This window comes from Peromyscus maniculatus, chromosome 2 (genome assembly GCF_049852395.1).
Source record: "Peromyscus maniculatus bairdii isolate BWxNUB_F1_BW_parent chromosome 2, HU_Pman_BW_mat_3.1, whole genome shotgun sequence".
In the NCBI taxonomy this organism is placed as follows: Eukaryota; Metazoa; Chordata; class Mammalia; order Rodentia; family Cricetidae; genus Peromyscus; species Peromyscus maniculatus.
The window spans coordinates 129,554,345-129,567,167 of record NC_134853.1 but is presented as its reverse complement, the minus strand read 5'-3'; the positions used below and the strand labels follow the sequence as shown (position 1 = coordinate 129,567,167).

The window sequence follows — 12,823 nt, the reverse complement described above, 5'->3', positions numbered from 1 at the left end:
TGTCCAGTAGTGAGTGATAACAATTAAATACGATCCCCAGAAATTTGGACTAGGTCCCTGGTGGATGATGATGTCATTGGTATCTCCCTTCCCCCACTTGAAAATTTTGAGATGGGACTATAGTGTTGCCTACATTGGCTCCAAACTCCTGAACAATAGTGATCCTTTTGCTTAGCCTTTGAAACAAACAGATACATGGGTAGATGCAAGCATGCCTGACTTCACCCAAAGTTTAAAGAGCAAAGAAAATTCCATTAGGGATGATCCTAAACTCCCTTGAAAACATTCTTAGAATATTGGGTTTCTAAAGGATGTCTATGGTATAAAAACAAAAATGGGGAATTCTACTAGAATAGTAATATACTTTAAAGTGACCGGAGAGTGGTGCAAATCCCTGCAAAATTGAGAGCGGGATAACCAAAACAATCGACAGCAAGCTGAAGCAAATGGATTAGAATAAAACGAGATCTTTGGTAGAAGGAAGGAAGCAGGTCAGAGACAGGCCAGGAGCAGAGAATAAAATAGTTATGGAAGGAAATGGGAGCAGACAACAGGATTTTTTTTTTTTTTTAATTTGCTGATTGATTGACTGTGTGGGTGCATGCATGCCTCCTGTGGTAGCTGGTTTTCTCCTCCTACCATATGGGTTCCAGAGATGGTGCTCAGATCACCAGCTTGGCCCTTCACCCACTGAGTCATCTGGCCAGCATATGACAAAGAGAAGATGTTAAGCAAACTACTACCAAGCAGCCTCCATCAGCAATGGGGTCTGAAGAGAAGGAAAGAAAGTGTGAGGCAAGAAGAAACTGGTCCTGGGAACAAATGAATCATCCTCATGTAGCAGCTACACCCTAGACGTCATGATTATTCATAAACAAGTGCAGGTTTTCTGCAGTGTTAGTGAGCGAGGCTTGGAAAGGACACTGCTGATGTCAGGTTGCCAAACTGATCTAAATCAAAGGGCCCAATTCTAGATCGCAAATCTTATCAATAGTAACTTACTCTAACAACGTTTTCCAATGTTTCAGAAAGGACTGTTATTAGAAAGCAGACAGGGGGAATCAGTCTACTTCCAGCTTTTCCTTCAGTTGGAGGTACTTTACAAGGTGGTACCAAGGTACTGGATTCATAGAGATGTTGTGAGGATGAATCACAGTTTCCTTCTGAGCCTGTTTCTGTTGTTATAAAAAAGGGATAGTGATTTTTTTTTTTCAATGTGACTCAGAAGTATGTGGCAAAGGAAGAGTTGGGACTGCACAGGAACAGCTTTCATTGATGAGAAGGGAACGGGTAGGTTATGTTTTCTCTGGGTGGCTGCTCAATTATTACTTGAACAGTTCCTGAAGTCCTTATGTAATTTTCTCATGATTTGTTACTATTACGCCATAATCTAAGGTAAGGCAAGATTGTTTATAATATTTTCATGCAGAAAAACGTAGTGATTCTATCTTGATACCTGCTGTGCCGTAGAATGTCAAAGGACCCAGGATATTAGGCTCTCTTCTTCAGTGGAGGATTATATAAATGCACTGGTGAAATTCAGGGACATTTCACTTAGACCAGGGATGATGAAAAATGACCTTCTGATTAGGAACACACACACACACACACACACACACACACACACACACACTCGGGGTAAGGGAAGTGTGGTGGGACAAAAACAAATGGGTACAATCTCAAGATTAAGTGACTAAGTGTTAGGGTGTTCTGGAATTAACAAAAATTGGAACCGTAGGCCAGTCCTTCCATCCCTAACCTTCACAATCAGCCAGGCAGGCAGGCGAAAACAGAGGTTCAAAATATTACATAACTTGTCAGGGTCATAAAACTATACATGATGTAACTGGGACCAGTGGTACCAGGATCTGCCTGGCACCAAAGCCCTTGCTCGTTCCAGTGTAGCACCCAGAAGAAACAAAATAACAAGCAAACAAAAACACTGTATTTGGGAATTTGGGGGCCTAGGGGGTTTAGAAATTGTTCTCTTTTCCTATTTCCCTTCTGACAGTCTTTTGTTTCTGGTTGTGACGTTGGCGCCCTAGAGGCTGGGCAAGATCAAACAGGAGGCATCTGTAAACAGAATTATTGCATAGCCCTCCATACACCACAATTTCCCTCCTTCAGAGTCTTCCCTAGGGTTGGGTAAGGGGTGGCTGGTGCAGAAGTGGTAGAGAGGTGGTGGCGGCCAGGGTTAGGTTAGTAGAAGGATGATTCTCTTCTTACCTTTAAGTTGTTTATCAATTTCAGGACAACCCGTTGCTTATTCTCTTCTCTTGGTCAGCGTTTTATTTATTCCCTATTTTGGGGGGGAAGGTGAGGGCTTAAGGGATCCTGCAGCAAATTTCTGTAATGAATCTGCACAGTGGCTCCAAAAAAGTTAAAGATGATTCCTTTATCTGTTTTGGGAAGGGATTGTGCATGTGCTTAGAAAGAAGATAAAAGGACGATTTGTTCTGGGTCACTCTCCTTTCATACCGACGCACTGAGGGGATTAAAAGGGACCCCCTGTCTCCACGAGAAACGAGCCGAGATTCCCTCACGTTCCCGCTCTCTCGGGTGCGGGTTCGAGTGACAAGAGCATCCACATACCTTCTGGAGGGAAGAAAGGTGCTGGGGTCTGACGGGGGTGGGGTGGGGGGAGCCGACAGCTTCCGGCTCCCGGGAAGCCGCGTCAGGGGCGGGCCGCGGGCGGCGGACGGCGCCGGGCGCACGGGGGCCCCCGCCACCCCTAGGCCGCGCTGCTCCGCGTTCCCAGCCGCCCGTGCTCGGCGCGGCCGCCGCAGTCCCGGCGCCGTAGCGGGACGTGGGGTCCAGGGGGCGCTGTGGCCCAGTGGCGCGGGCGGCTGGAGCGGCCACCGCGGCGCCCGAGGCTTCGCCGTGCCCGTCAGCCTGCAGCGCCCCGGTCGTCCCGCCGTAGCCTGCGCCCCCGGACGCGCTCCACCGCGCTCCCCCGGACCCGCGTGGCGGAGGCGACCCCGGAGCCGATGCGGCTGGAGGGGCGCCGGGCCTCAGCCTCCGCCGCAGCGACCGCAGCCCCCTCCGGAGTGCGAGGCTTCGCGGCGGCGGCGGCGGCGGCGGAGCCCTGCTGAGGAGGACGCTTGCGGCTGGGGGACGAACCCCCCGGGCCATGGAGAGGCGGTGAGTGTGGCGCGCCGCGGTGCGGGGCTCCCGGCTCGCGCCGCTCTGGGGCCCCCCGGTGCCAGCTCTCGGGCCGGGGCGGACGGAGCGTCCTGGCACTGCGGCCGCCGCGGGCGCCCCGCAGCTCTGGGGCCTCGGCCCTTTTTTTCCGTGGGTCCCCACCACCACCACCACCCCGGGAGGCTGGGGGCGCGCGGGGGGCGACTAGGCCCCGCGCTGCCGAGAAGCCCTTGCCCGGGCCTGGGTTCCGGCGCGGCCGGGTACGTGAAGACCGGGCTGGCCGCCACCCCGGTGCCCTTCGCGTTTGTCCCGGGCGGGGCCGAGCGTGCCTGCCTTCCCAGGGCCCTGCGTGCACATCCCGGAGGCAGGCAGGCAGGCAGGCAGAGGACGCTTGTTTGCAAACAGCGGTGGCTTCCCTGCGCCGCGTCCTGAGTCCTGCAGAGCCACCCCCTGGGTGGGGAGTGGGGAGTGTTGAGGTGCAGAGTGCGGGGGCCCCGGAGCCCCTGATACTCCAGGAGTCGCATTCACGCCTTTCCTGCTGGAGACAGCCTTTTGCGTCTTATTTGAGGTGAAATTTCATCACCTGCCGCTAGCTAGCTCATCCTTTCCTCCTTAGGTTATGTCTTGTCTGTGAGAGAGGTCTGCCTTGGAGAAAGCCCCATCCCGTCTTTGCCATGCTAAGTTTCCTAGCTAAGCACTCAGTTAAAAAAAAAAAAATCTTTTATGAATATGTCTTTCCCACCTTCAAAGAGACAGGAAATGTTTTAATGCTTCAGTCCTTGGTACAGAAATGTTCCACCCAAATAAGGAACGGATGGCAAGAGAATTTTAAGTCGAGCAATAAAACCCTAATAGCAAGGACCTGACGAAAATGGAATAGAGACTCAATTGTAAAAGGAAAATGATTTGTTTTGTTTTGGTAATAATGTAAAAAAAAATAGTGATTGTAATTTGATACCACAGGTCAGTAATAGGGTGATACTTTTTTATGATGTGATTACAGGTTATTCTTATTTTTCTATTACATAGGACTTATATGTACATCTAGACCTTGGATTTGTGAAAATATGTATATATAGTAAAAAATTGGGACGCACGGGGAGGTACTGTATTGGCTTTCAATATGTATTTAATAACCAGAGTGAGATCACTGATAATGTCATAGTACATTTTGATGATCAGAGTTTAAAGTGAGATTGTAGTGATGGTGACTTGTAAAATTATTATTATTAGTAGTAGTATTGGTATTAAATTAATAATGCTCACTGGTTCAATTTTCCAGCCAGGCATTTGTTTGAAATTTATAAAATACGTTACTAATTACCGGAGTTAAAGCTATCAGTTAACGTGGGTAGTTATTTAAGACTCCTGACTTAACCTTCCTGTACATGGAGTCTCCGGAGGTCTAAGGAGGTTCAGTGTGGTGAAGAATTTTGAGGCTCCAGTGTGTTAGGTGTTGCAGCCTTGGCTTTATCAGATCGTGTGTAAGCATTTCTAACAGTAAGAAGTTGCCCTGATTAGATATTTTGATTAATTTAGGTTTGAAAAGTCTAATTCTTTTCTCGGTGTGTCTCTAAAGACCAATATTAGAATCAGTTGGGAGTGCTGATTAAAAATGTGATTCCTGGTCCCCTATGTCAGATTTGTGGGGATAGCAGTAACTCAAAGATGGTGATTTTTATCCTGATTCTTAGTACTACTGAATTTGAACATCACAGATAAAAGTTAAAAGAGATTTGCTTAGGTGAACGAAAGTATCAGCTCTCTAGCCAAACTATCTTAAGTCGCTTAACAGATGTTTTTCCTAGCAACAGATAATGGTTTTTATAATGCAGATAGAAAAACTGTGTTTTGAGGGACAGCTGTTTTCAGTCAGCAAACATTGAGAGCCTGTAATGGCAATGTTAAGGAAGGCTATCTGGGCATTCATCTTGATAATTAATAAACTTCAATGTTGTCTGTAAAATGCAGTTGGTATTATACTTAATTTGGAAGGCTTTAGGAGACAGCATCTGAAGAAAGTATTGAAATGTATAAAATTTTTATACAATGTTAGCTATTAGTAATATCAGGTTCTGTCTCAGGTGTTCTGGGAAATACAAAAATGACCAAGGTTTCTGCTAGCAATTAGCTAATTGTGGAAGCAGGACAGGTTTAATTAACTGTTACAAGACAGGGTCAGAAAGGTGTTGTAATTGAGTAAAATGAGCTAGATCTCTGCTTAGGGCTTCTGTGTCTCATGCTGTATCTTGCCCTTCAAGAGCTTTGGTAAGGGATGGGAGGTCACTCAGTGGAAGAGGACTTGCTTAGAATGTACAAACCTCTCGGTTTAATTCCCAGAATTGAGAAAAAAATTCATACATAGTATTCCTTTCTTTTCCAATTCCTGATTCAGTGTTTTCTTTAAAGAAATAATGGCAAATATTGCCTGGGAAGTACTAGTTTTGTGCTAACTCCTTCGTGAAGAAAGAACCAATGAATGAGTTGGTTCCCATGAAATGGTCCCATTTCTTCCTGTTGCTAAGCTGTCACTTTTATTCCATGCGCTAAAGTTTATTTGGGTCCTTTTATGTGCTGGCCACAGACTGGCTGGTTGCAAGATTCAAAGCTTGATTAAAAGATAATTGCCTAGATTTTAATTTCTTTTGTTTCTAGGAGGTGCTACATATGTGTTTTATGATTATTAATTGCATGGCATGCTGTGGTGCAGAGATAAAGTCAGATATGAACAGGAATCCTTACCACACCTCTTAGAGCAATGTGACACTTAGATTCTGAGCTTCTCATATTCTCTTGGAGTAATAGTACCCCTCCCAGGGACGTAGAAAGTTACTGTGAGAGGCAAGTGATCATAGACACTGCAGAGACATGTTCATTTCTATTCTTCCTTCTGCGGGAAAATAAAAATAAAAACCAGATCTTGTATATTTCTTTTTCTTTTTCTTCTTTCTTTCTTTCTTTTTTTTTGAGACAGGGTTTCTCTGTGTAGCTTTGCGCCTTTCCTGGAACTCACTTTGTAGACCAGGCTGGCCTCGAATTCACAGAGATCCGCCTGCCTCTGCCTCCCTAGTGCTGGGATTAAAGGCGTGTACCACCACCGCCTGACTGTTTACACTCTTCTAAGTCCTAATTTATTATTCTATAAAATGAAGCTAATAGTACACATTTTGTAGGATTATTATAAGGATTAAGTGATATAATATATAAATCAGAGCTATAATTCTCTTCTGTAGATAAATAAGAATTACTCTAGAAATAGAAAATATATTTTTTTAAACTTTGAGTTTTGAAAAAGTTTAAAAGATCATTAATTATTTATACAGTTTTCTGCTAAGAAATAAAGCTAGCATGCTTGATTGTAAAGCATTGCCAATTAAGGGTGAGACAAATTCGCAGAATTAGTATTTTGATTATGTAGTTAATAGAATGTCTTATACTTTATCATACATTTTATTTAATGAAATTATTTGAAAATACTATTTATAAAATAGTTTCCATTTTATAAATTAGGTAGTCTTTTAAATTTTTTTTCTTTTGAGACAGGATCTGATGTAGCCCAGTCTAGCCTAGAACTTGCAACTGTAGCAGGAGATGATCTTGAACTTCTGATCCTCTCATCTCTACCTCCCAAGTGATGGGATTATGGCCGTGAATCACTATGCCTGGCTTAAATTATTTTAAATAGTCCAATTTACAGAACTGAACTATTATAAACTATTACAAAAATTTAAATAGTATGTATATTTTCAAAACTTTAGGGAAAATAAGATGCAGGTAAGATCTCTAAGGGTATCCATTAAAGTCAAGAAACGGTCTTTTGAGTTTTTGTTACACAAGGGAGAAATAATTTAATGCACATTAATAAGAGTTTTGAAGCAGTGAAGATAGTTTCTACAACCTTGGCTGTAGAGACTTTAAAATAGAAAATAAAGAGTACATGTATTTCAGCCAAGTTGAGAATATTAGGGAAGGGTCTTTTTTTTTTAATGATTTATGTCTTGAGATACAGTTCACATACACATATTTTACCCTTCTAAAGTATAAAATTTAATGGCTTTTACTATATTTAGCAGAGCTGTGTAAATGTTATTACTCTTTCATTTTGGAACATTTTCATCACTCCAAACTGGTATTCATTAGTAATCACCCCAGTACCTTCCTAATAACCCAGCTCTGGGCAAACACTAATGGGTTTCTGTTCTAAAGAATTCCTATCAATTCTGAACACTTCATATAGTAGAATCATATAGTGTGATTGGTTTATTTCAGTTAGTATAATTACATTTTCAGGGCTCAATAATAATGAATCTATAGCTTATTTCTTACTGTTGCTCAATAATATTCTGTTGTGTAGATATACCACATTTCATTTATTCATTCATAAATTTGGGTGTACTTTTACTTTTGGGCTGTTATGAATAATGTTAGGAAAATTTGTATGCAAATTGTTATGTACATGTATACGTTCATTGCCTTTGGGATAAATGCTGAAAGATCAGAGAGACAAAAGAACAAGCCACAGCCGTGTCTTACCTCCAGGCCTCCTCAGCCTGAAACAGCTTCCGTTCCAGCTGAAAAGGTTCTAGTTCCTGTCTCCTCACGCCTTACACCTTGTAGGAGTAGAATTGCTAGCTTGGGTAGTATCTCTGTTTAACCTTTTGAACAGCCTGCTTGTCTTATTAAGTGGCTCATTGTTTTATGTTCTCACTAGCAAGTGTGTGAAGGTTCTAATTTCTTCACATCCTTACCAACTCTTGTTATCGACTTTTGATATAACTACCCAAGTAAAGCTGGTTGGTGATGGCACACGCCATGGAGGGGGGCAGAGGCAGGCGGATCCCTGTGAGTTCGAGGTCAGCCTGGTCTACAGAGCGAGTTCCAGGACAGGCACCAAAACTACCCAGAGAAACTCTGTCTCGGCAAAAACAAACACAAACAAAAACTACCTGAGTAAATGTAAGGTGAGAAGGTAAGACTTTATTTGAATAGATTCATAACTTGTTTACAGTCATTAGGTAAATTGTTGAAGCTTTTGCTTGGTGACAAATTGACAGATTTTTTTTGATGATAAGAAATGCTTTTGGCTTGAGAATAAAAGCTATGTACTTTTAGTGAACTCATTAAGTAGAACTGATTAACCATATTGGGTGGTAATGGAAATGAAACAGGGACCCCCCCGCCCCCATGCTGGCTTGGAACTTACTATGTAGCTCAGGCTAAGCCTCAGGGATTCATTTGCTTCAGCCTCCAAAGTACTTGGATTATGGGCAAGCACTACCATGCCTACCTTAAAGAACATTTATTAACAAAAGGCAAAATTAAGCCCTGTGTCTTATTTTCCCTTAACTCTGCTAAAACATTTCTAAAAATTTACAGCCCAGTTGTATGTATATTAACATTTCTAAGCACCCAAGTCTGACAGATTTTTAATGATCATCATTACCTATCTATGATGTATACTTTTATATAAATATAGATTAATTGCTGGAGATGGTGGTGGGCACCTGTAATCCTAACGTTTTAGAGAATGAGGCAGGAAAATTGTGAATTGAAGGCAAGTTTGGGATATGCAGTGAGACATTGTCTCAAACAAAATAGCAAAACCTATTAGTCATTGTTCTTAATTCTTATGTTTAGAATATTACTCTATATTTTATTCTGCATTCAAAGTATTGAAACTTTTCTGTGATGTTTTGTGGGACATATTTCAAATTAACAATAATGATTTGGCTAATATTTTTAAAGTTTTGTTTTTTGAAACAAGTTAGGAAATACTGCAGATAACCATTGTGTGGTGAAATATTGTATAGCCTAATAAAATTTGCCTAAAGATCAGAGGACAGAACAAGCCACTAGATTGTGGTGGCACACACCTTTAATCCTGGCACTTGGGGGCCAGAGATCCGTCTGGATCTCTGTGAGTTCAAAGCCACCCTGGACTCCATGAGATTGATTCAGTCTAGGAGAGAAACAGAGCCAGGCAGTGGTGGCACACACCTTTAATCCCAGCACTTGGGACTTCATGCCTTTGCTCCCAGTACTTGGAGGCACACACACCTTTAATGCCAGCACTAAGAAGGAAGTGATATGGCTGGGTGGAAAAAGGTATAAGGTATAAGGCGTGAGGAGACAGGAACAAGAACTTTTTCAGCTGGAACTGAAGCTTTTTCAGGCTGAGGAGGCCTAGAGGTAAGACGTAGCTGTGGCTTGTTCTTTTGTCTCTCTGATCTTTCAGCATTTATCCCAATATCTGGCTCTGGGCTTTTTGTTGTTGTTGTTATTGTTTAATTAATAACACCATTTAGCAATTTATGTTACACCATTGTTTTAACGCATAGTACTCATTTGGGATCTTCATTATGCATCATGCATACTATTTTCCCATTTTAAGATTACTCATGGAGAGTTTGCTAAAATGACATGTCTGTAATCCCAGGCTGATGCAGGAGGATTGTAAATTTGACAACATTCTGGTCTTCCAGGTGAGACCCTATTTCAAGAAGCTAAGGGCTGGAGAGGTAGCTCAGCAGTACAGTGCTTTCCCAGTGATGTGCAGGGTCCTGGGTGTGATTCCTAGCACTGAAAAATCCCTTTGGAACCTTTATGCTGAATTTGAATTAACAACAAAAAGAGGAGGACTGCTCTTGAGCTGCTGTGTGCCACAGTTTCCATGTAAAGTTATAAGAAGCAGCAATTCTAGAGCCTTTTTCATGGGATTCATGAAAAACATTTAAAAAACATTTTTGGGGGGTGGGGCAGAGTCTTACACTGTAGTGCAGTGTGGCCTTGAACTCCCTCCTGGTCCTTCATCAGCCTCCAGAGTGCTCAGATTATAGGTGTAAGCCACCACTCCAGGCATAGACCTGTATTTTTATGTGGAATATGTTCTGGTTCTTATCTAACTTCTCATGGTTGAAGTGGCATTTTCTCTGCCAGAATTTGTTTTATTAAAATAAGGAGTAAAAGTGTATGTTTTTATTACTTTATTATATTCTTCTAATTTTTATATATTATTTCTACTAATATTTTATTATAGCATAATAGTCTGTGCTAAAATTCATATAACCTTAACAGTTTTTTTTAAAACATTTATTTATTTATGTGTAGGTGCATGTTGGTGAATATGTAGCATGGTGCATGTGTGGAAGTCAGAGGCCACTTGTAGGAGTTGGTTCTCTCCTTATACCATGTGGGGCCCAGTCATAAAACGCAGGTCTTTAGGCTTGGCAGCAGGTGCTTTTTACCCAGCCAGCTATCTCACCAGCCCTTTTTTGGTTTGGTTTGGTTTTTGATACAGGGTCTCAAATAGCCTTGGACTCAAAATGTAGCTGAAGATAACCTTGAACTTTTGATCTTCTTGCCTATACCTCCAAAGTGCTGGGATTGTAAGCATGGGCTGTGCATGACACCTGGCTCATGGGGTGCTAGACATCAAGCCCAGGGCTGTACACATGTTAGGCAAGCACTCTACCAATTGAACTACATCTCAGGCCAGAAGTTGAGATTCCTTAACCCTGGCAGGCTGCCCTTCACAATTTATTACAACCTGATCATCCCTCATTCCTGTTTCTGTATTTAATTCTTCCAAAATAACAAGTTTGTGAAGTTTTACATCCTGTATTTTTTTTTTTGTATAATGTGTAAGATTTCCCTGTAGTGTGCTGTCTTTTTGTTAGCTGTATCATTGTATTTTATTTCCAACTATTAGAATGTCCATAGTGTTGTACATGTTTGCAGCCAAGGAGATTGAGGCTTGGAGAGTTTTATTGGTTTTTCTAAGCCTAAACTCATGTTTCATGATTCAAACCCATATATTTTTGACTTTGTAATCAGATACTATTTTTATCTTTTGCCTATGTCTGTTTTATCTAATAATTTCCATAATAATATATTTCCAACTAAACACATAGTTGGTTAATATAGGTTGATATTTGCCTTTGAAGTATACTGACATTACTTTATACAAGCTAGAAAAAGATGTGTGTATGTTGTGTGCCTTGTATGTATTTTGGGAATTTCAGATTTCATATTCTGTACTTTTGAATAGATAAATTCTTTCTTGTCATTAGATAAGTATAATAACTGGTTTAGGCCTCAGTTCTCTGTTCTGAAAATCAGTTGTACACTCGATAGCAAGGCCCTTTCCACTTGTAATACTCTATACTCTATTTGGTATTTATTTTTTTCTCTTTGTTTGGTTTTTTGAGACAGGGTTTCTCCGTGTAATTTTGGTGCCTGTCCTGGATCTCGCTCTGTAGACCAGGCTGGCCTCAAACACACAGAGATTTGCCTGGCTCTGCCTCCCAAGTGCTGGAATTAAAGGCATGCGCCACTGTGGCCTTGCTCCATTTGGTATTTCTAAAGGTGAAATGAGTGAAAAGATAGATGGCATTAGATGACTTGACTCGAGGCTGTGGAGATGAACTGACACAGATAAAAAATTAGGAGTGGTCGGCAGCTGGTGGCAACTGAGAAATCTGCAAGAACCAAACAGAGGAATTGTATTTTGTATTATATTTTATTTTATATTGTATTTTTTTTGTTTTTTTGTTTTTGTTTTTTTGTTTTTTTTGAGACAGGGTTTCTCTGTGTAGCTTTGCGCCTTTCCTGGATCTCGCTCTGTAGACCAGGCTGGCCTCAAACTCACAAAGATCCACCTGGCTCTGCCTCCCCAGTGCTGGGATTAAAGGCGTGCGCCACCACCGCCCGGCTATCTTGTATTTTTACAAGTTTTTCTTGTAATTGAAAGACAGTATGTTTCTGAATAAAAATCTTGAAACTCTGAACATTCATTTGTGGCCAAGGCCTTTTCTGTCTTTAACTCATAGTCACTTTCTTCTGCCTTTGCTTATGACAGTGTGCATATGTTTGAGACAAATGCATCTAGAGCTGTGTTGTATGAAAATAGGTCATTCAGTAGCATGCGTGAAATAATGCAAGTTTTCATATTGCTTATAATGTGAGAATTTAGTAATTGAAATGTGTCCCTGTTGTTACAGGTCTGCGAAGTTTGTTTATAAAGGAAAGGAGGGCATGTACTACAGTCAAAAAGGATGAAATAAATTTTAATAACAATTTATATAGCCTTCCCACTCTGAAGGTATTAGAGAGACTCATATTGATAGAAATAGACAGGTGATGGTTTGGCTGACTGCAAAGTTAACTTTCCTTTCCTTGTTAGCTTATTTTAGATGCCTTGGTTAATTGAATATTGACTTTGGAAAGAAATTATCCCAGGCCAGGATTGTTCAAGTGTATTCCCTGGGAACAAGGAAATGTTCTCTAATCACATAAGTTTGGGTTTTCAGCATTCTGTATTGATCACCTTAGTATTTCAAAGACTGAGGAGTGGAAATGAACTAACTGAAATTTGTTCAGACACAGATTACCAAGCTTGTTTGGCTGTGGAACAGCCAGGATGCTCCTCAACAGGTTAAACAGAATTACTAATTGACCCAGCAATTCTATTCCTATATGTGTATCTCAAAGGAAATGAAAGTGTATGTGCACATAACAGTCTGTACATAAACATTCCTAACGTCATTCGTAATAGCCCAACAGAGTTGTTAATATACCTTTCACCAATCTAGGTCAACTTTTACCTGTTTTTATAATGCCTCATTTATGAATATTTAAACTTTCAGTTGATAAGCTCTCATTACTTAAGGAATCCATTTTGTTG

The 12,823-nt window shown here is 41.4% G+C and overlaps 1 protein-coding gene across 4 annotated transcripts in view; it reads left to right on the top strand.

Moving 5' to 3' along the window:
• The first annotated feature begins 2,998 nt into the window (after positions 1 to 2,998).
• The window catches only part of Zfyve9 (zinc finger FYVE-type containing 9), a 144,073-nt gene continuing 134,248 nt past the window's right edge, over positions 2,999 to 12,823 (top strand). For all 4 annotated transcript variants that reach the window (XM_076564713.1, XM_076564707.1, XM_076564711.1 and 1 more), the window contains exon 1: positions 2,999 to 3,141. The gene's annotated coding sequence lies outside the window, so the exon portion shown is untranslated. The remainder of the gene's footprint in view (positions 3,142 to 12,823) is intronic.